The 22,070-nt window shown below is 36.3% G+C and overlaps 1 protein-coding gene across 5 annotated transcripts in view; it reads right to left on the bottom strand.

Moving 5' to 3' along the window:
• The window catches only part of PTPRD (protein tyrosine phosphatase receptor type D), a 2,315,363-nt gene that overhangs the window by 674,216 nt on the left and 1,619,077 nt on the right, over positions 1–22,070 (bottom strand). For 4 of the 5 annotated variants that reach the window (XM_059143037.1, XM_059143036.1, XM_059143035.1 and 1 more), the window contains one exon: positions 6,543–6,578. The exons of the other annotated variant lie outside the window; for it this stretch is intronic. The gene's annotated coding sequence lies outside the window, so the exon portion shown is untranslated. The remainder of the gene's footprint in view (positions 1–6,542; positions 6,579–22,070) is intronic. 5 annotated transcript variants of the gene reach the window in all.

Raw genomic sequence — 22,070 nt, 5'->3', positions numbered from 1 at the left:
ATAATTTGGCAAAGATGATAGGAGTCCACTCCCCAATTAAGATGTTTTGTATAATATTCCATCTTGCTATCAGAGTAGTGCTAGAGTTTTAAAGAAGCAAAGTGCCAGGCCACGAGGGGTCCTGTGGAGAAAGATATAAGACAAGGAACTTGAGGCCGTATTTGGGAACTCAGAGGAGCCTCTAGCCAACAGGCAGCAAGAAGTTGGAGCCTTGCTTTCAGGGTCACAAGGAAATGAATTCTACCAATAACCTGAGTGAACTAGCAGGACGATGGATGCATCACTGGTAGACCCTTCCCATGAGGCCTGTCTGATATATTGACCACATCCTTTCAAGGTCCCAGATAAGCAGTGCCTGTCCCTACCCATAGAAACTGTGAGAAAATGAACATACATTGCATTAAGCCACTGAGTTTGGGTAATTCGTGTCACAACAGAGGAAACTAATACACTTGCCCAACACATACTTGGTAAATAAGCAGTGGCTAAATTCCATGAGCCAAGAATTGTTTACTCTATTCAAGAAGACAGATAAATCCATGCACTCAAAGAAGTTATGGTGAGTGATTTTAATACATGTGGCTAAAGAAAACAACCAACACATAAGATGCTTTTCTTTCATGCATAGACAGATACAGGAAAATAGGGAAACTATTTATAATGCTAAATGAGAGCTCTAAATGCTAAATAAGTGGATATAAGAACAAAGCAGATTTATCCAATAGCATTGGGATTTTTATTCATCTTCTTTAGTTGAAGTCTGACTCTACATGCACATATTTTTGCCATCCTGACATCTGGGATAAGAGATTGCCATTATCTACCACGTGAGATATACCATGTATATCCTTGCCATTTCATCCTGTAACATCGGGTAGAAGAGTAAATTTTACACAATTTCACAAAACTCAGAATGCTAATAGAAAATCAGCAGCTCGCCTTTGCTCAGGGGCCTTATTAACCTTCTCTGAACAGTTCCGATTTTAGTATCTGTGTTGCTGGAGTGAGCACTTGCTTTGTTTTTGCATTCATTAGCCATTAGCCTACCTTGCCAAACCTTTATATCAAATTTCTATCAGAGAGTTGCTCACTGTCTTAGAAGAAGTTCTCAGCAAAGTTGAGTGTCTGAATTTCTTGAATGAAATATGTGAACAAAACAAATCATACTAACGGGCATAAAGAGAGGGAATTAAAGAGAGGGATGCAGATGCTATAGATACTCATTTTAAAAAGGTATACACAATGGTGTTTGAAAATGCTTACCAGTTCTTTTGTTTGTTTGCTTTCATGTTTTCAATTTCTGAGGCTTTAGGTAACAAAAGGGTGGCTAAACCCTGATATATGATAAAGAGCTTCTGGAACAATAATTAATATAGAGGGACATTGACACGAGAATTAATCTTGGAAACCATTCTCAAGGTGATGGGGAAAATAAATGTGCCGTGGGAGTACCCCATAGTGCTGCACCATCGTTGCTGTGTTCTATCATTGATCATTGATGATAGCCCAGAAGTGATCACTCACAAGATAGAACTAATAATAGTCTTCAAATATGGAAGGATCTTTACTCACTTCTATGTTTGGTAACCGTCCATGTCAAATGAATAATGAGTTTTTTACTGCCCCAAAGGGCACAAGCAACAAGCCTCCTTTTCTTCTTTTCCCTGCTGCATTGTAGATGGTACTGGAGGCCAGTTAATTTGCTATTCTGAAATCGTTCTTTTGGATACTGATTTTTCCCCCCAGGTGTAAATATGTGGCTCTAAGAGATTATCCGAGTATTAGTAGCATGGGTACTATATGGGTACTGTAGACAGCACCGATTCTACCCTGAGCCAGGTACTCAAAGTGACATCACAATTCAGGGAATCCTTGTTTGTGTCAGGCCTGGGAGCTGTCCACTGTGTTTTTTCATAGTGTGGTCAAGGTGCCATTGTCAGCATTAGTTCCATTAGTGGGGTCCCACTAAATCAACCCTTCCTTCCCATCACAAAAACACACTCAAGGCACTTTAGTTATCTGAAAGTGTCAAGGTACAAGCCACAGCACCTAGGTAACATGATCCCTGTCAGGTGTACCTTATGGTTTAACCAGCCTCACAGAGACTGAGCACCCAGAGGGCTTCCTACACCCCTGAACTCTGCTGCTGCACTTTTGCCCTCTTGATGCCTGCTGATCCTCATAATCAGTAGTTTTGTTACAGATAATGAACATTTTTCTATAGTAAGTGAATTGTAAGTTTTGTATAAGATTCACAGGGGAGCAATAACTCTCTTTCAAAATAAAGAGGTAGCCAGGCAAACTAAACAACCATTTTGGTCCATTATTTTTACCTCATTTCTTCCTGGAGGCATTTATTTGAGTTTCATAAGCAAAGTTGATATTGTAAACAAAACTCCCTCATGATCCCAAGATAACACTTAGGTTTCACAATCTAGATAGAAACATGCTTATGTTGTACCATTTTGATTCCTCCTTTTGTATAAGACTCCAATAAAAAGATTCCTGTTTCTAATCATGTCCTGAAAAGCACCATTTAATAGCTCACCTTTTCCCTATGAACTTTTCTCTGCATTAAATCCAGTCTTACAAAAGCATAAAGGATACATATGTGATTACCTAAAATAAATAAGATCATAATCAACCCAAAAGAAAACATTGTTCTCGTCCAGAAATTCCTTACTAGGAATACTCCAAAGAGGAAATAAGTGTGTTTATCTATGGTAATAACAATACAGCTGCCTAGCAATCAAGTTAGCTTTACTGTCATCTTTATCAAGCAGCGTGTTTACACTGGAGACAATCTGAGGAAAGAGAAATCTGTATTGTGATAGCAGTACAATGAAAGTGTTTTTCTAAACACAGTCAGCCTCTTGTTTATGAAGCACGATGATAACTTAAAACACAGTATTTAGACAGGCTTGGATTATTAAAGATTTAAAAATGGTACAATATATTTAAAGCTCAATCATTTTAACTTTTCTCCAAAATCACTTTTTCAACATATTCTAAAATAATAATAATAATATGGACTATTTCATTGAAAAGAGGGAATGATCTTGTTATAGTCAGTCTCTGCATGCCTACATTTTGTAGTCTCCGTGCATGTGTAATTGTGTCTATCAGTATATGTCTGTGCATGTGAGTGTGCGTGTGTGTATGAAGGAATAGAAGGAAAATTATTTCTTGATTTTGTACAATAGTATAAATATTTTGGACAGTTTATCTTTTTTTTTAAGATTTTATTTATTTATTTGACAGAGAGAGATCACAAGTAGGCAGAGAGGCAGGCAGAGAGAGAGGAGGAAGCAGGCTCCCTGCTGAGCAGAGAGCCCAATGTGGGACTCGATCCCAGGACCCCGAGATCATGACCTGAGCCGAAGGCAGCAGCTTAACCCACTGAGCCACCCAGGCGCCCCTGGACAGTTTATCTTAAACAAAAATAAAACCGGTTTATTTTAGTGAGGTCAATTAGAAACAAATATGTATTTTTTTCAATTAAACTATTAACCAATCACATAAAAGTCTCATTTTAATTTTTTTTCCTAAAGAGGCTCAAGAAGCTGGTGTCTCAAAGGGACTATTCGGAGTGCATTTGTATATAATAATTATCCTCTTCTCTGACTCCAGTAAGTATGCTTAGATCAACTCAAATGAACCACAAATTTTGTACCACCAGCAGGAAAGCAGGGGCATGCAGAAAAGAGGATCTTTGGATTTTGTTAATGAGGAAAGGAATGCCAATAAGTAGACACAAATATAGGACTTTGGATGTCTCTCTGCCAAACCATCATAAGAATACTGATGAATGGATCTTAAAGGCGCATGAAGGAATTTGCTGTCAGCTGGCTAAGTAGGAAAGAATTGAAGATTTTTTTTTTTTAATTATCACTAATGCCAGCCTGCAGAATTTATTCAAAGCACAACACTGAATTGGTGAGAAGAATTACTTACCTTTCCAGCAGTCCTCCCCAACCTTGGGACATATCAATCATTTTTGCTCTCCCTCCATTTTTCCAGTAAGCATTTTCTCTACACCAATGTGGATAAAATCACTGTGATACTACTTCCACTAATATTTGTATTGAAAATACTGTATTTCACTAAGAAAGAGAGGGGTGTTTCACAATGTACATGAGCTGTATAATGGAGCTGTATATGGATCTCAGTTGCAACTCTGTCCTTTTTCTATCTGGCTGAACCCAGTCACATTATTCAGTTTTTCTGAGAATCATCTGCAAAAGGGGTAATCAGATATTCTTTACATGATTGATTTAAGAATTATCTGAGGAAATTATGCAAAACCACCTTGTCTAGTGCTATGAAAATAGAAGAAAGGTCCTACTTTTATTCCAAGAGGGGAATGTAAGGCATCATACAGCAGGTGGAGATTTTTATGAGACTGAAAAACTTCCTGTTTTCCAGATATAGAGCCATGAAGATAATGACTACAGCTTTTTAAATGATAGGTCGATTTAGCCCCCAAATAATTTTTGTAATGATTAAGTTGAATTATGAGTACAAACATCTGCAATGACCTTGCAGAGTTGTTTGTATGGCTCATGGACTTTTGGACAGGAACTTCTAGGTTGCTTGAACCCATGCCTCACCAACTAATGATGACCACGTTCAAAACACTTTTAGATTGATGACCTGTTCAAATGTGATAGTAACCAAGGAATAGGTTGTATTACCCTTATTTGAACATGAAAACATTAAGGCCCAGATTGATTAAGTGGATCTTCATGGTGATGTTGGGATTTTTGCCTATCAGAATCAGAATCAATGGGAATCAGAATCAATGGGAACTTTCTATTCTATCACCATTGAGCTCTGCTCTATAGTTATGAAAAATAATGGATGGTGGACTGCGAGTGATAACTTTATGCATAATGGATCAAAAATAACCAAAATCTTTTCCCCGAGATGCTTCAGCTGATAGGAAGAAACCTTATATTGTGATGATCAATGACTAACACATTATTGCCACTGAAAAACCAATGAACAACAGCAACAATCATAAACTAAAGACAGATTTCCCAAGTACTGCTAAAAAGGAATTTTTACTTTTTTATATCATTATGCCAATACAAAGGACATTATCCTGCTGAATCTTTATGATTTATGCATTGGGACAAAAAAGTTGTCAATTCTACAAGGTTCTTTGGTAAATCTGTACATTATGATTGAGATCAGTACCACTATTAACCTTTCCGTTGCCTGCAAATAGCAATTACAGAATAACTATAGGGTAAATCTAGGGCTTTGTGTCTCTGAATGCAGGACTAATTTGAACTGTTCTGACTATAAATTTGAATTGTTTAACATATATTTTCTGTAAATTAGAAATGCATTTTAATAACTTACTTCACCTCACTAAATGTATAATTTTCCCTTTTTCAGAAGTCAAGTGATTTCAAGAGTAGAACAAGTTTAGAATACTCATAAGAAAACTTGAAACAAATCAAGAAACAATTTCTTCATTTAAGCCTGTCTTAAATTGAGCATAAAGCAGGATTCTTAGAAAGATCCCATAATTATACAATATTCAGAATTTTTTCTTCAATAAGATAGATAAAAATATTCAATGCTTATATTTTAAAGCCATTTAAGTTCTAACTTCAAGAAACTAAGTAGGAGATGTTTAAAATAAAACTTTCTTCCCCTATGTTTTACCATTTACTCTTTTCTGTTTCCCTTTTTCTCAAGCACAACCTTTGGCATTGAGGGCATACCTTGTCTCTCCAATATCTACTCTTAACTTGTTCTAATATCTGCTCTCTATTCTTAATTTGTTCTATCTCAAATTCCGTTTTTCCAAATAGAGACAAATGAGGCATGACATGTATGTAATCTTTTTATTTTTCACTCTTTATTCTAATGGTGATCTACTTTCTTCGTTCTTAGTATCTGCAATTCTCCTCTTAACTCATCTGCTTTCCTTTTGACCATCATTCTACCTCTTTTCCTTCATCCTCCATTATTAACACGATTAACTGAAACCTCTTTCCCTCAACATTCCAACACATCTTTTTCCAATGTTGAGGGTAGATTTCAAATTACCCTACCTCTCCGGTACTAAGTCATGGGTCTGTGTGAGGTGGTTGGGAAATCAAACCAACCACTCATTTACCTATTCTATTGACAAGCAGGAGGTAAGTATAAGATAAGTATAGCAATATATATTTTGTAAAAAAAAAAAATTACATTGTAAAAATTAACAGTATGGATTCATATTCACTCTTATAAAAATATACCCATATTTGGGCTTGAAATTTTACCCATCTGTAATGTCTTCTTGTCTGCCTACCATATGCAGAAAATTCAGGTGGTTTTTTTAAGTTTCCAAATAATCTCAAACTGTTAAGAATTTACTTTTATTCCTTATACTCTATAATAAAATTGTTCACCTGTTTCTAAAAAAACTGCAACTCAACAGTAATAAGGAAATACTGTGAAGTAATAAAACAAACAAAAAATTTGAAAGTCAGGCAAACAAACAAAACCAAACACGAAAGGAAGCAACATGCTTTAAATCTTACTTGTTTAGATCCCACGGCTATTTACTGGATGTCTCCCTAAACAAAGAAAATATGTGACAACAATTGAAATATTGTGAAAATGATGCTATTAAAGTACTGCTACCTAACTGATGCATGTTTATATTAAATATGTAGTAAAAAAATACCAAATTAAAAAAAAAAGATTAGTTATATTTTGGCATTTACTTTCATATTCATTGTTGTAAAGAGCAATTGAAAATAATTCTTTTAAAGAAAGAAACAAAACATGCTATGGTTATTCTGGAAAGATGAATGATAACTTTAGAATATTAATTCAATAGTTTTTGCAATCATAATTTTATATGAATAATATAAGCATCAAATATTATTAAATTAATAAAACAAATTTCTGTTGAAAAAGTTTGTGAAAAATTCTTACAAAATGTAAATACTTGCACTGTAATGTAAAAATGTAATACTCATTGCACTTAAACTTTTGTTACAATTTAGTTATTGGCAAACCTACAAAAAGTCCATTCAGTTGCTTTAACAGAATACAGAATCTTCCGAAGTATGATCATAATGCGAAAAAAGAAAGAGTAACATCTATATCTTACAACTGGGCTAAGAAAAAGGCTAATTAAAATTTTAATTAAAATGTGGATATTTATTAGTAGTATATGTACATTTTATGTTGGGGTTGAAAAACATACAAGTCCATAAAAGTTTAATAGGGTTTCAGAAGTTTCATAAGCTGTTCTCAAAACTGGACAACGATGCTGGCATTTTTCCAATGATTTTCATCAAACCTGTAAATCTATTTTGTTTTTGTTTTTATTTTCATTTTGTAAGAGTGAAATTGGAGAAAACAATTAGGAATCCATATGAGTAGCTAAAGCAAGTAGAAATATTAATCCATTTCTGTAAATTTCTAGAAAATGCAAACTGATCTTGAGTAATATAAGATCAGTGATTATCTCTAGATGTGGGCAAGGAAGAGGGGAGGAGGCATAAATAAGGGCCATAAATAAACTGTTTGAGGTGATGGATATATTTGTTATCTTTTTTTTTTTTTAAGAATATTTTTTTTATTTTTTATTTTTTAAGATTTTATTTATTTATTTGACAGAGAGAGAAATCACAAGTAGGCGGAGAGTCAGGCAGAGAGAGAGAGAGAGAGAGAAGCAGGCTCCCACTCAGCAAAGAGCCCGATGCGGGGCTCGATCCCAGGACACTGAGATCATGACCTGAGCCGAAGGCAGCGGCTTAATCCACTGAGCCACCCAGGTGCCCCTATATTTGTTATCTTGATTGTTGTGATGGCTTTATAGGCATATACATATGTCAAAACTCATAAAATTGTATGCCTTAACATGTATAGTATATTATGTGTTGACTCTACCTTAATAAAGCTCTAAAGAAAGAAATGGAAGCATATAAAATATAAACTTAATTTAGGACTTGAAATTATGGTTAACCCATTGGAAAAATTAACGGAGATTGTTATTGTTGCAATTTTTGCTTTAAAAGATTATATGACTGCTGTGCGATGACCAGGCTGGGGAGAGCATGGTTGGAAATGGAAATGGAATTCTTTAGGGAATTTTGGACTACCACACTGGCAATAGAGGTTAAAGGTGCTGTAGTGGTTGACAATAGAGTTAGTAGGTACAAAGAAAAGTCTTACTGAGGGGAAGGTAGAGCAGAGTAAGGAATGGAGGATGATGGCCAAGTCTGTGATTTTAGTAACTAGATGTATGGTGCTGCTTTTCCTGAGGTATGAAGATTGGAAATATATTCAATTTGAGGAGAATAGAAGAGGTCCATTTTAGACATATTATTTGTGAAATGTCTATGAGACAACTAAATGAAAAATTTAAGTTGGGTAAAGAATTCAAAGGAATTCAAAGGAAAAGAATTCAAAGGAAAAGTCTGAGCCACACAGGTAATTTTAAGCATTGCAGGCCGATAGATCAGTAGATGACTGCCATGGAATGGAGGCAAATGATGCTGAAAGGAATAGATAAAGGAACCCAGAGTCAGCATGGTAGGTGGCTTATCTACTTGATTCTTATTTCCTCCCTCCTTCCTCCAAATAACCAGAACAAGGGTAAAAAGGACCTCAATAAGTCAGAGGCTAGTTTTTATGTTTTTCATGATCCTTTGAGGATAATTTGACATTATATTTAAAAATCTACAAGGTAGGGTCTCCTGGATGGCTCAGTCTATTAAGCAGCTGCTTTTGGCTCAGGTCATGGTCCTAGAGTCCTGGGACTGAGCCTCGCATTGGGGTCTCTGCTCAGTGGGGAGTGTGCTTCTCCCTCTGCCTGTAGCTACCCTTGCTTATGCTCTCTCTCTGTCAAATAAATAAATAAAATCTTAAAAAAAAAAAAACCCACAATGTAGATAGAAAATAAAAATAAAATATTTCAGTAAATTAATCTATCTGCTTCCAGCTTAATTTTTTTGTGTGTCTTTATTTTTATTTAATTATTTATTTTTATTATGTTGAGTTAGCTGACATATAGTACATCATTAGGTTTTGAGGTAGTGTTCAATGATTTATTAGTTGTGTATAACACACAGTGCTCATCACAACACATGCCCTCCTTAACACCCATCACACAGTTATCCCTTCTCCACACCTTCTGTAACCCTCAGAAATTAATCTCAAAGGCTTGTGGATGTTATAGATATTTATAGTCATCTCACCTAAAGTACATCTTTTAAATAAAGATGTAAATAATCTTGATATATCTTTTGTCACCTATATAGTTTCTTAATCAAATTGGAAGTGAAGAATAGTGCTTTGCTAAATTTCTTGAAAAGAAATCAAAATAATTTGTAGAACTTGAACATTTACTCTTTGCAACATGTGCTTAGAATGCAGAAAAAACTGTGATATAATTTGCAGAAAGTAGATGGAAATTCTGTACTGTGATTTCTATAATCAGCAGCTTTTACATACTCATGTAGATCAATCATAGGAATAGAGTGAATAATTTTGGAATTATAGTTTATTATTATAAAAGAAAAATAAAACATAGGAGTTTCATGGACTGGTATGGATGGTCTTCTTCAATGTCATGCTCAGTTTAAGAATGGTTCATTGTGGACTTGACTTTGTTAGTTTCCATTTGTTTTGAGCATTGATGGGATGTTGGGGAGACATGTAAACTTGCTAGATTTTATTTTAAAGATTTTATTTATTTATTTGTTTTATTTATTTGACAGAGAGAAAGAGATCACAATCAGGCAGAGAGGCAGGCAAAGAGAGAGAAGGAAGCAGGCTCCCCACTTAGCAGAGATCCCGATGTGGGGTTCGATCCCAGGACCCTGGAATCATGACCTGAACCGAAGACAGAGGCTTTAGCCCACTGAGCCACCCAGGTGCCCCAACTTGCTAGATTTTTGTTTCTTCATCTGTAAAGTGAAAATAATACAATACTTTCAAGGGTGTTGGTCAGAATAAGTGCTACAAAGTATAGAAAAATGCCTTCTACAGAGCGAGATACTATAAACTGCTCTATAGACTATAGACTGCTCTGGTCTATATAACACCACTATAGTAATAATAATGAGACTTTACGGCTAGTGGTGGCACCTGGTATTACACATAAAAAATACTTAGTGGATTTAATTTGTGTACTATATTTAATTTCATTTAGAATTTTCCGAGTAATTAACAAAGCCTAGAAAGAAATAATGCCAACTCTTCAGATATTAATGAAAGAAAGTAAATGAAAGAAATACACATTTAAAACAAAATCTTGTACACTGCTGACTGAATTTTTGGCCTACACAGTGAAGATAAAAAGTCGACTACCTGCTCACAGTACGTTGCTTGGACTGAAACATACTTCTGAAATATAGTCCTTCCATCTCTCCCCTCACTCTCTTTATACTTAGTTATATTTCTAATATTCTAATTTTTTAAAAAAATATTTATTTATTTGACAGAGAGGTAGAGAGCACAAGTAGGCAGAGAGGCAGGCATAGGGAAACGAAGAAGCAGTCTCCCCACTGAACAGGAAGCCCGACATGGGGCTCAACCCCAGGACTCTGGGATCATGACCTGAGCCAATATCGACTGAACCACCTAGGCCCTCTTCTAAATTATTATTTATTCTTTTCTCAGTGTTGTGTGATATTGCCCAATTTTTCATTGTCTCATCTTTGTTCATGATTAAATTATTACTCATAATTTAATAACTATTTGGTTTTTAATTTATTTTTATAAAAATAATTCAGTATTCACTCTTGAGAATAAACAAAAAACATTGGTGAAAAAACAGAAAACAGAAATCATTCATAATTCTTTCACCAAGAGACAACTGCTGTTGACTTTTTGGTATATAAACGCTAGTTTGTTTTATGTCCAATTATATAGCTTATAAGTTCAATAATGACATCTTGTTGCTCCTGTTTTTTGCTACTTTCCTATGAATATTTTTAAGTAATAGGAGTTGTTTTTCTGCAACATTTTAAGGTACTGTATAGCTATCTTAAATTTTAATTTTATAGATGAAACATAATTTGAAAGACCCATCACAAAGGCTCTGGTCAGTTCTTTTTTCTTATATAAGCAGCCCTGTGATAAATATTCTCAAGGCTATATATTTGCATGAATCATGATTATTTCCTAGGATGAATGCTGGGTTCAGTCAAGCCTGCATATCAAGTTACAAATTTTATAATACCAGTTGCCAAATTGCACTCCATAGGAGAGTACCTCCTTCTTCATAATGAAGGTGATAGTAGATACTGTCATATTTGAATTTTATGTTTTTGTCAATTTTATAAATAAAATTACATCATTTATTGTTTTAATATATCTCTTCGGTTACCAAATGAGTTGACAAAATTTTCACGTGTTTTATTTGTATTTATTAGTTTCTGAAATGCTGATTATAATTCATTGTTATCTATTAGAGCATATGTTTTTAGTATAATTATTTAACTTCTTTACATATTAAAGTATTAACTAAAAACATAAAAATCTGACTAAGAAGACCAATGATGACTTTCAATGTTTCTAGGATTAACATATGCCAAGATTCATCCTATAAACCAAGAGAAACAGCTTTCTTCATTTACTGAGATACAAAAGCGATTATAAGTAGATGAATGAATTTAAGTAAGTTCAATTTTATGCTCCATTTTTATTACCCCATAGTCATTCAAATTTGAATCAAAGTTGAATTTATTTTATTGCTGTTTAGTCTCTTGCAAAAAATTTTAGATTGTTTACATCAATGTGTTTTTTTTTTAAATTTTTTTAGTTTTTTATTTTTTATAAACATATACTTTTATCCCCAGGGGTACTGGTCTGTGAATCACCAGGTTTACACACTTCACAGCACTCACCAAAGCACATACCCTCCCCAATGTCCATAATCCCACCCCCTTCTCCCAAACCCCCTCCCCCCAGCAACCCTCAGTTTGTTTTGTGAGATTAAGAGTCACTTATGGTTTGTCTCCCTCCCAATCCCATCTTGTTTCATTGATTCTTCTCCTACCCACTTAAGCCCCCATGTTGCATCACCACTTCCTCATATCAGGGAGATCATATGATAGTTGTCTTTCTCTGCTTGACTTATTTCGCTAAGCATGATATGCTCTAGTTCCATCCATGTTGTCGCAAATGGCAAGATTTCATTTCATTTGATGGCTGCATAGTATTCCATTGTGTATATATACCACATCTTCTTGATCCATTCATCTGTTGATGGACATCTAGGTTCTATCCATAGTTTGGCTATTGTGGACATTGCTGCTATAAACATTCGGGTGCACGTGCCCCTTTGGGTGCACATTTGGGTGCACGTTTGTATCTTTAGGGTAAATACTCAGTAGTGCAATTGCTGGATCATAGGGCAGTTCTACTTTCAACATTTTGAGGAACCTCCATGCTGTTTTCCAGAGTGGCTGCACCAGCTTACATTCCCACCAAAAGTGTAGGAGGGTTCCCCTTTCTCAGCATCCTTGCCAGCATCTGTCATTTCCTGACTTGTTGATTTTAGCCATTCTGACTGGTGTGAGGTGATATCTCATTGTGGTTTTGATTTGTATTTCCCTGATGCCGAGTGATATGGAGCACTTTTTCATGTGTCTGTTGGCCATCTGGATGTCTTCTTTGCAGAAATCTCTGTTCATGTCCTCTGCCCATTTCTTGATTGGATTATTTGTTCTTTGGGTGTTGAGTTAGATTCTGGACACGAGTCCTTTATCTGATATGTCGTTTGCAAATATCTTCTCCCATTCTGTCAGTTGTCTTTTGATTTTGTTAACTGTTTCCTTTGCTGTGCAAAAGCTTTTGATCTTGATGAAATCCCAATAGTTCATTTTTGCCCTTGCTTCCCTTGCCTTTGGCGTTGTTCCTAGGAAGATGTTGCTGCGGCTGAGGTCGAAGAGGTTGCTGCCTGTGTTCTCCTCAAGGATTTTGATGGATTCCTTTCGCACATTCAGGTCCTTCATCCATTTGGAGTCTATTTTTGTGTGTGGTGTAAGGAAATGGTTCAATTTCATTTTTCTGCATGTGGCTGTCCAATTTTCCCAGCACAATTTATTGAAGAGGCTGTCTTTTTTCCATTGGACATTCTTTCCTGCTTTGTCGAAGATTAGTTGACTGTAGAGTTGAGGGTCTATTTCTGGGCTCTCTATTCTGTTCCATTGATCTATGTGTCTGTTTTTGTGCCAGTACCATGCTGTCTTGATGATGACAGCTTTGTAATAGAGCTTGAAGTCCGGAATTGTGATGCCACCAACATTGGCTTTCTTTTTCAATATCCCTTTGGCTATTCAAGGTCTTTTTTGGTTCCATATAAATTTTAGAATTATTTGTTCCATTTCTTTGAAAAAGATGGATGGTACTTGGATAGGAATTGCATTAAATGTGTAGATTGCTTTAGGTAGCATAGACATTTTCACAATATTTATTCTTCCAATCCAGGAGCATGGAACATTGTTCCATTTCTTTGTGTCTTCCTCAATTTCTTTCATGACTACTTTATAGTTATCTGAGTATAGATTCTGTGCCTCTTTGGTTAGGTTTATTCCTAGGTATCTTATGGTTTTGGGTGCAATTGTAAATGGATTGACTCCTTAATTTCTCTTTCTTCTGTCTTGCTGTTGGTGTAGAGAAATGCAACTGATTTCTGTGCATTGATTTTATATCCTGACACTTTACTGAATTCCTGTATAAGTTCTAGCAGTTTTGGAGTGGAGTCTTCTGGGTTTTCCACATATAGTATCATATCATCTGTGAAGAGTGATAATTTGACTTCTTCTTTGCCGATTTGGATGCCTTTAATTTCCTTTTGTTGTCTGATTGCTGAGGCTAGGACCTCTAGTACTATATTGAATAGCAGTGGTGATAATGGACATCCCTGCCGTGTTCCTGACCTTAGCGGAAAAGCTTTCAGTTTTTCTCCATTGAGAATGATATTTGCGGTGGGTTTTTCATAGATGGCTTTGATGATATTGAGGTATGTGCCCTCTATCCCTACACTTTGAAGAGTTTTGATCAGGAAGGGATGTTGTACTTTGTCAAATGCTTTTTTAGCATCTATTGAGAGTATCATATGGTTCTTGTTCTTTCTTTTATTGATGTGTTGTATCACATTGACTGATTTGCGGATGTTGAACCAACCTTGCAGCTCTGGAATAAATCCCCTTGGTCGTGGTGAATAATCCTTTTAATGTACTGTTGAATCCTATTGGCTAGTATTTTGTTGAGTATTTTGGCATCTGTGTTCATCAAGGATATCGGTCTGTAGTTCTCTGTTTTGATGGGATCCTTGTCTGATTTGGGGATCAAGGTGATGCTAGCCTCATAAAATGAGTTTGGAAGTTTTCCTTCCATTTCTATTTTTTGGAACAGTTTCAGGAGAATAGGAATTAGTTCTTCTTTAAATTTTTGGTAGAATTCCCCTGGGAAGCCGTCTGGCCCTGGGCTTTTGTTAGTTTGTAGATTTTTAATGACTGTTTCAATCTCCTTCCTGGTTATGGGTCTGTTCAGGCTTTCTATTTCTTCCTGGTTCAGTTGTGGTAGTTTATATGTTTCTAGGAATGCATCCATTTCTTCCAGATTGTCAAATTTATTGGCATAGAGTTGCTCATAGTATGTCCTTATAATAGTTTGTATTTCTTTGGTGTTAGTTGTGATCGCTCCTCTTTCATTCATGATTTTATTTATTTGTGTCCTTTCTCTTTTCTTTTTGATAAGTCTGGCCAGGGGTTTATCAATTTTATTAATTCTTTCAAAGAACCAGCTCCCAGTTTCGTTGATTTGTTCTATTGTTTTTTTTTTGGTTTCTATTTCATTGATTTCTGCTCTGATCTTTATGATTTCTCTTCTCCTACTTGGCTTGGGGTTTCTTTCTTGTTCTTTCTACAGCTTCTTTAGGTGTAGGGTTAGGTTGTGTACCTGAGACCTTTCTTGTTTCTTGAGAAACGCTTGTACCGCTATATATTTTCCTCTCAGGACTGCCTTTGTTGTGTCCCACAGATTTTGAACCGTTGTATTTTCATTATCATTTGTTTCCATGATTTATTTCAATTCTTTTTTAATTTCCTGGTTGACCCATTCATTCTTTAGAAGGATGCTGTTTAGTCTCCATGTATTTGGGTTCTTTTCAAACTTCCTTTTGTGGTTGAGTTCTAGCTTTAGAGCATTGTGGTCTGAAAATATGCAGGGAATGATCCCAATCTTTTGATACCGGTTGAGTCCTGATTTAGGACCGAGGATGTGATCTATTCTGGAGAATGTTCCATGTGCACTAGAGAAGAATGTGTATTCTGTTGCTTTGGGATGAAATGTTCTGAATATACCTGTGATGTCCATCTGGTCCAGTGTGTCGTTTAAGGCCTTTATTTCCTTGCTGATCTTTTGCTTGGATGATCTGTCCATTTCAGTGAGGGGAGTGTTAAAGTCCCCTACTATTATTGTATTATTGTGGATGTGTTTCTTTGATTTTGTTATTAATTGGTTTATATAGTTGGCTGCTCCCACGTTGGGGGCATAGATATTTAAAATTGTTAGATCTTCTTGTTGGACAGACCCTTTGAGTATGATATAGTGTCCTTCCTCATCTCTTATTATAGTCTTTGGCTTAAAATCTAATTGATGTGATATAAGGATTGCCACTCCTGCTTTCTTCTGATGTCCATTAGCATGGTAAATTCTTTTCCACCCCCTCACTTTAAATCTGGAGGTGTCTTCGGGCTTAAAATGGGTTTCTTGGAGGCAACATATAGATGGGTTTTGTTTTTTTATCCATTCTGATACCCTGTGTCTTTTGACAGGGGCATTTAGCCCATTAACATTCAGGGTAGCTATTGAGAGATATGAATTTAGTGCCATTGTATTGCCTGTAAGGTGACTGTTACTGTATATGGTCTCTGTTCCTTTCTGATCTACCACTTGTAGGCTCTCTCTTTGCTTAGAGGACCCCTTTCAAGATTTCCTGTAGAGCTGCTTTGGTGTTTGCAAATTCTTTCAGTTTTTGTTTGTCCTGGAAGCTTTTAATCTCTCCTTCTATTTTCAATGATAGCCTAGCTGGATATAATATTCTTGGCTGCATGTTTTTCTCGTTTAGTGCTCTGAAAATATCATGCCAGCTCTTTCTGGCCTGCCAGGTCTCTGTGGATAAGTCAGCTACCAATCTAATATTTTTACCATTGTATGTTACAGACTTCTCTTCCCGGGCTGCTTTCAGGATTTTCTCTTTGTCACTGAGACTTGTAAATTTTACTATTAGGTGACGGGGTGTGGGCCTATTCTTATTGATTTTGAGGGGCGTTCTCTGAACCTCCTGAATTTTGATGCTCGTTCCCTTTGCCATATTGGGGAAATTCTCCCCAATAATTCTCTGCAGTATACCTTCTGCTCCCCTCTCTCTTTCTTCTTCTTCTGGAATCCCAATTATTTTAATGTTGTTTCATCTTATGGTGTCACTTATCTCTCGAATTCTCCCCTCGTGGTCCAGTAGCTGTTTGTCCCTCTTTTGCTCAGCTTCTTTATTCTCTGTCATTTGTTCTTCTATACCACTAATTCTTTCTTCTGCTTCATTTATCCTAGCAGTGAGAACCTCTATTTTTGATTGCACCTCATTAATAGCTTTTTTGATTTCAACTTGGTTAGATTTTAGTTCTTTTATTTCTCCAGAAAGGGCTTTTATATCTCTCGAGAGGGTTTCTCTAATATCTTCCATGCCTTTTTCGAGCCCAGCTAGAACCTTGAGAATTGTCATTCTGAACTCTATATCTGACATATTACCAATGTCTGTATTGATTAGGTCCCTAGCCTTCGGTACTGCCTCTTGTTCTTTTTTTTGTGTTGAGTTTTTCCGTCTTGTCATTTTGTCCAGATAAGAGTATATGAAGGAGCAAGTAAAATACTAAAAGGGTGGCAACAACCCCAGGAAAATATGCTTTAACCAAATTAAAAGAGATCCCAAATCGTGAGGGGGGAAAAAGGGGATAAAAAGAGGTTCAAAAAGTAAGAAAGAAAAAAAAAGAAAAAAGAAAAGAAAAGAATTAAAAAAAAAAGAAAACAAATAAGAAAAATATAAAAAAGTAAAAATATATATATTAGATAAACTAGTTAAAAGACGTTAAAAAAGAAAAAGGTAAAAGTTAACAAAATATTTTACCAGAAGGCGAGAAAAAAAACAAAAGATGAAAAAGAAAAAAATTAAATTAACTGCAAGACTAAAAAAAATCACAGGGAAAAAGCCATGAGTTCCGTGCTTTGCTTTCTCCTCGTCTGGAATTCTGCTGCTCTCCTTGGTATTGAAACCGCACTCCTTGGTAGGTGAACTTGGTCTCGGCTGGATTTCTTGTTGATCTTCTGGGGAAGGGGCCTGTTGTAGTGATTCTCAAGTGTCTTTGCCCCAGGCGGAATTGCACTGCCCTTACTGGGGGCCAGGGTGAGTAATTGCTCGGGTTTGCTTTCAGGAGCTTTTGTTCCCTGAGGGCTTTCCATAGAGTTCCAGAATACGCGAATACAAATGGCGGCCTCCTGGTCTCCGGCCCAGAGGAGCCGAGAGCCCAGGGCCCCACTCCTCAGTGCGCCCTCAGAGAACAGCGCCCAGTTACTCCCGTCTGCCTGACCTCCGGCTGCGCTCCGAGCTCACCGAGCCTGCGGCCGGTTCAAGGTAACACCGAGCTGTGAGCTTACTGTCGGCTCTGTCTCTGTAGCCGGCTTTCCCGTTCCAATACCTGCAAGCTCTGCGACACTCAGACACCCCCGATCCTTCTGTGACCCTGTGGGACCTGAGGCTACGTTGACCCCGCGTGGGGTTTGCCCCGGTTTAGCCTCTGGAGCGATGTCCCTCAGCGGAACAGACTTTTAAAAGTCCTGATTTTGTGCGCTGTTGCTCCGCCGCTTGCCAGGAGCCGGCCCCTCCCCCTGGGGTCTATCTTCCCGTTGCTTTGGATTCACTTCTCCGCCGGTCCTACCTTTCAGAAAGTGGTTGTTTTTCTGTTTCCAGAATTGCTGTTCTTCTTCTCTTCGATCTGCCGATGGATTTTCAGGTGTTTGCAAACTTTAGATAAGCTATCTAGCTGATCTCCGGCTAGCTGAAGTAGTCTCAGCCTGCTATTTCTCCGCCATCTTGACTCCTCCCCCTCAATGTGTTTTTATATGCTATTATGTTGGTTATGTTTTACTTTCTCTTCTCTTGAAACTGAACTGAAACTAAATTTTTCCTGACATATTACCCAAGTGGTAGGACTTACTTGTGTGGCAAAGGTTAAGACAAAAGCCAGCCTCATCTTTGTGTAAGGTTTTCTTTGCTCACCTAGAGTGCCTGGTGCTTTGTCCTAGTTTTGATGCCATTACATAGAATGTGACTTCTTTGAGGTAGGTATTGACATCATTACAAAGAAGGTGACTCCTTTGAGGTCAGTAGTTAATCTTATTGTAATATTCTCTAGATTCTGGGGCAGTTTTATTTCATGATAAAAACAAGAAAATTAGGAATTTATGCAACTCTAAGATTATAAATCAGCTGATGTTCATTAGTGATTAGCAAATAAGTATGTCATATCTATGAGAGCTGAAATAAAATACTTCACATTACTATAGTGTTTTAAAATTTTCTTGCTATCTTATGTGATTCTCACAATAATCTGGGGATAGATAAGGAAGATATTGTAGCAAGCAAAAAAAAAAAAAGTTTTGTAACATATTTACTTGCCATATGATCATGGCAACTCAACTAAGAGTAGTCAGTTTCCTTTTCAGTAAAATAAATATAAAAAAGGAGATGACACTTATCTTTCATGGCTGAGTTTCAAAAATACGATGGATTTCATCACTTAATACTGAACTCATTCATTGATTTATTTAGCACGTGTTTGTGAACATCTACCATAAGTTCCAGACACTAGAAATTACAGTTTGGAAAAGAAAAAGTCAAGGTTTCTGCTCTGATACAGACTATATGTCTGGGTAATGCTGAATAGGGCAGTCAGAAAAATCTGTTGAAAGGTGATAATATGAGCTCAGACATGAATAACAGAAGGGACAGCCATGCAAAGAGAAAGAAGTGAGGACATCTCGAAAGGACATGTATGTGCAAAGACTCTGGCATAGGAACAAACTTTAGCATTTAAAGACCACAAAGGTGCCCAGCGTGGTTACAGCATAGCGACCCAGGAAAAACCTGGTGTTACAAGGGTGGGAGAGGAAGCTTAGGCCAGATCATAGATTATATAAGGCTTTGTAAAGTCATGACAAGGAGTTGGCTATGGTAAGGTATGAGAGAGCTATTATGATGCTGATGATGCTGATGACAATGAAGGAGGAGGAGGAGGAGAATGAAAAGGAGGAACAGGAGGAAGCCACAAAGGTCAAGTTCATTATTAATTCAATAGTTTAGGAAACTGTATCTTTTGTTTTTTGTTTTTGGCCTAAATATTATACTGCAAGCCAGCTACTGAGTCTGGTTTCCTGTTCAGACAGGAACAGTTTTATTTTCTCTCTGTTTTGTTGCTGCCTGTAATGATGACAGTTTTTCACCTCCAAAACTGAAAGCTGATTATTGTTCTTGATTTTTGTTCATATTTCTTTTCATAGGCTTGTGCCAATTTTCTGCATTGATTTTAGTGCTGAAGAAGCATTTACAAGACTCAGTAGATTTATTTAGGAATTAGATTTCTGAAATTCTCAACTGCTTTATTTTAATACTAGCTATAATTAACAGACATCTTTATAGCTTTCCCATTTTCTACTTATCCCATTCCCCACATCCCTTTTCTTTAAATGCATCTCTCTTACTACTCATATATGTTAGCCCTATCTGCCAAAAAAATAAAACAAACAACCAAACAAAAACTTCAATTGACATTCTTGGAAGGACTGTCCCTTTCCAGTACTTATCTTCTTCTTTTTTTTTTAATTTTTAATTTTTTATAAACATATATTTTTATCCTCAGGGGTACAGGTCTGTGAATCGCCAGGTTTACACACTTCACAGCACTCACCAAAGCACATACCCTCCCCAGTGTCCATAATCCCACCCCCTTCTCCCACACCCCCTCCCCCCAGCAACCCTCAGTTTGTTTTGTGAGATTAAGAGTCACTTATGGTTTGTCTCCCTCCCAATCCCATCTTGTTTCATTTCTTCTTATCTTCTAAACTACACCTTTTGCTGGTTTGATCCCTTATCTGCTTGAGCATCCATTTCTCTTTCTCATTTATGGTTTGTTCCCTTGAGTGGATAATCCACTCTCTACCATTGGATTTGTCACCTACTGTGTTCTTCCCATCACTTTTTCAGGTTACACCTCAGCTTTCCTGCATAGCTTTTGGTATATATCTTGTCCATCTCATGTACTACTCACACCCCCCACTATTCCAGATGGATTGACCAAACGTAACTGTCAACCAGGATATGATTGGATTTCCCTTGCCCCCCATATAGCATTTTTTGCCTGCAGCTAAATAAACAATGACCCCTCCGATCACTAATAATACATTATATATTTATTAATTGAATTTAAATAAAATAAAATGTAAAATAAATAAACAACCAACCTTAGTTATAAGAAGAATAAATATATATACAACTCCATGCCTTTTGTAGGTTTTATCTATTTGATACCAACCATTATATGAACAACAAATCCTTACAGATGCATATGCACAGTACAAATACTATAATTTTTATTTGTAGTCATCTAGGAGTTGCAAAAATATTGATTGAGTTTAGGAAGCAATTTTTTTCTAAACTATTCTTGTAAATATTATGAGTTTGGACTTTAGCAACAGTTTTATTTTGCAGGAAGATTATAGTATAATATTAAGAATTGATGTGGGGCTTTCAGCCAGATTAGTTTCCCTAATGACAGTCTTTATACCATGTATTTGTATCTTGAAATCTTTAAGTTTCAAAAGTTCTCAGTAAAATCAGAGTACATCTGAAAAATCTTGTCACATAAACTGGAGGTGGTGTGAGTAATACCTGGGAGTTAGCAGCCCTGAAGGGACAAGAGAGTATTTGGCAATGGTAGCCTTTGAGTGCCTTCTAAATACAGAGTTCACTTCTTTTACACTTTCTCCAAGATTTGCTTTGTCTAACTTAACCTTAAGATTTTGTAATATGTTAATGAGCCATGCCCTTCAAACTAAACACCATTTGGCCTACTTGTAGTTTATCTTATATGAAACGATAGTAATATAAACAAATCCCTCATAATAAAGAAAATATTACCCAGATTCAGCTTCTTTAACCCTCTATACCAGGATTCATTACTTTACTCAGTAATTCTTTGTGTGAAATCTCATCAAGCAGCCACTGTATATGCAAACATATAGTCTGCCATTGGATCTACTATTCCCAGATTAAACATTTGCTACAGGCTTTAAACCTGTCCGTGGAGTAATTGTACAAAACCTCCCTACAAAAATTGATGTTGGAGATCCCTTATCAAATCACTTTTTCCAACATACTCTTTTATTGAATCTTCTAAATTTGTTTCCAAGAATTCCTCCACACTGATAAGATAATCAGACAATATTTGTTGGAGCTCACTAAATTATATCTTCCATGATGCTATTATGTTCAGTATTTTTCAACTATCAATATTCTCATCACTCCATATACAAATAAATCACACAGCTAAAATTATACTAGTTTTATTTGACTTTCCATTTACTGTAGGTTATACTGTTTCTCACATTTCATTTATCCTAAAACAAGAATGACTGTTACAGTTTGGAAAATAAATCTTCACTGAAACCTATAAAGTTCACCTTATAATGAAATCACTGATAGTATAGTGTGGTATCACAGCCATTTGGTAAATAATACAAGACTGGTGATTAATAAAGTCTATTTATATACTAAAATTACTGTAACACTTTATTATCATCACTCCATTGACAAATATTTACTGTGTCTTCTCTAGAAAGGCACTCTACTAAGTGATATAAGGGACAGAGAGAAGTATCAGCCCTCAGGATACTGACAATTGGTCCATGATGCAGTTCTCATGCGTTAATTACAAAAGGCAGACATAGGACATGCCAGCTGTGTGGTATAGCTATTACATCTCATG

The sequence above is a fragment of the Mustela lutreola genome, chromosome 12, assembly GCF_030435805.1.
Source record: "Mustela lutreola isolate mMusLut2 chromosome 12, mMusLut2.pri, whole genome shotgun sequence".
NCBI classification, from domain to species: domain Eukaryota; kingdom Metazoa; phylum Chordata; class Mammalia; order Carnivora; family Mustelidae; genus Mustela; species Mustela lutreola.
The sequence above is the reverse complement of the archived record's forward strand: the minus strand, read 5'-3'. Positions and strand labels throughout refer to the sequence as shown.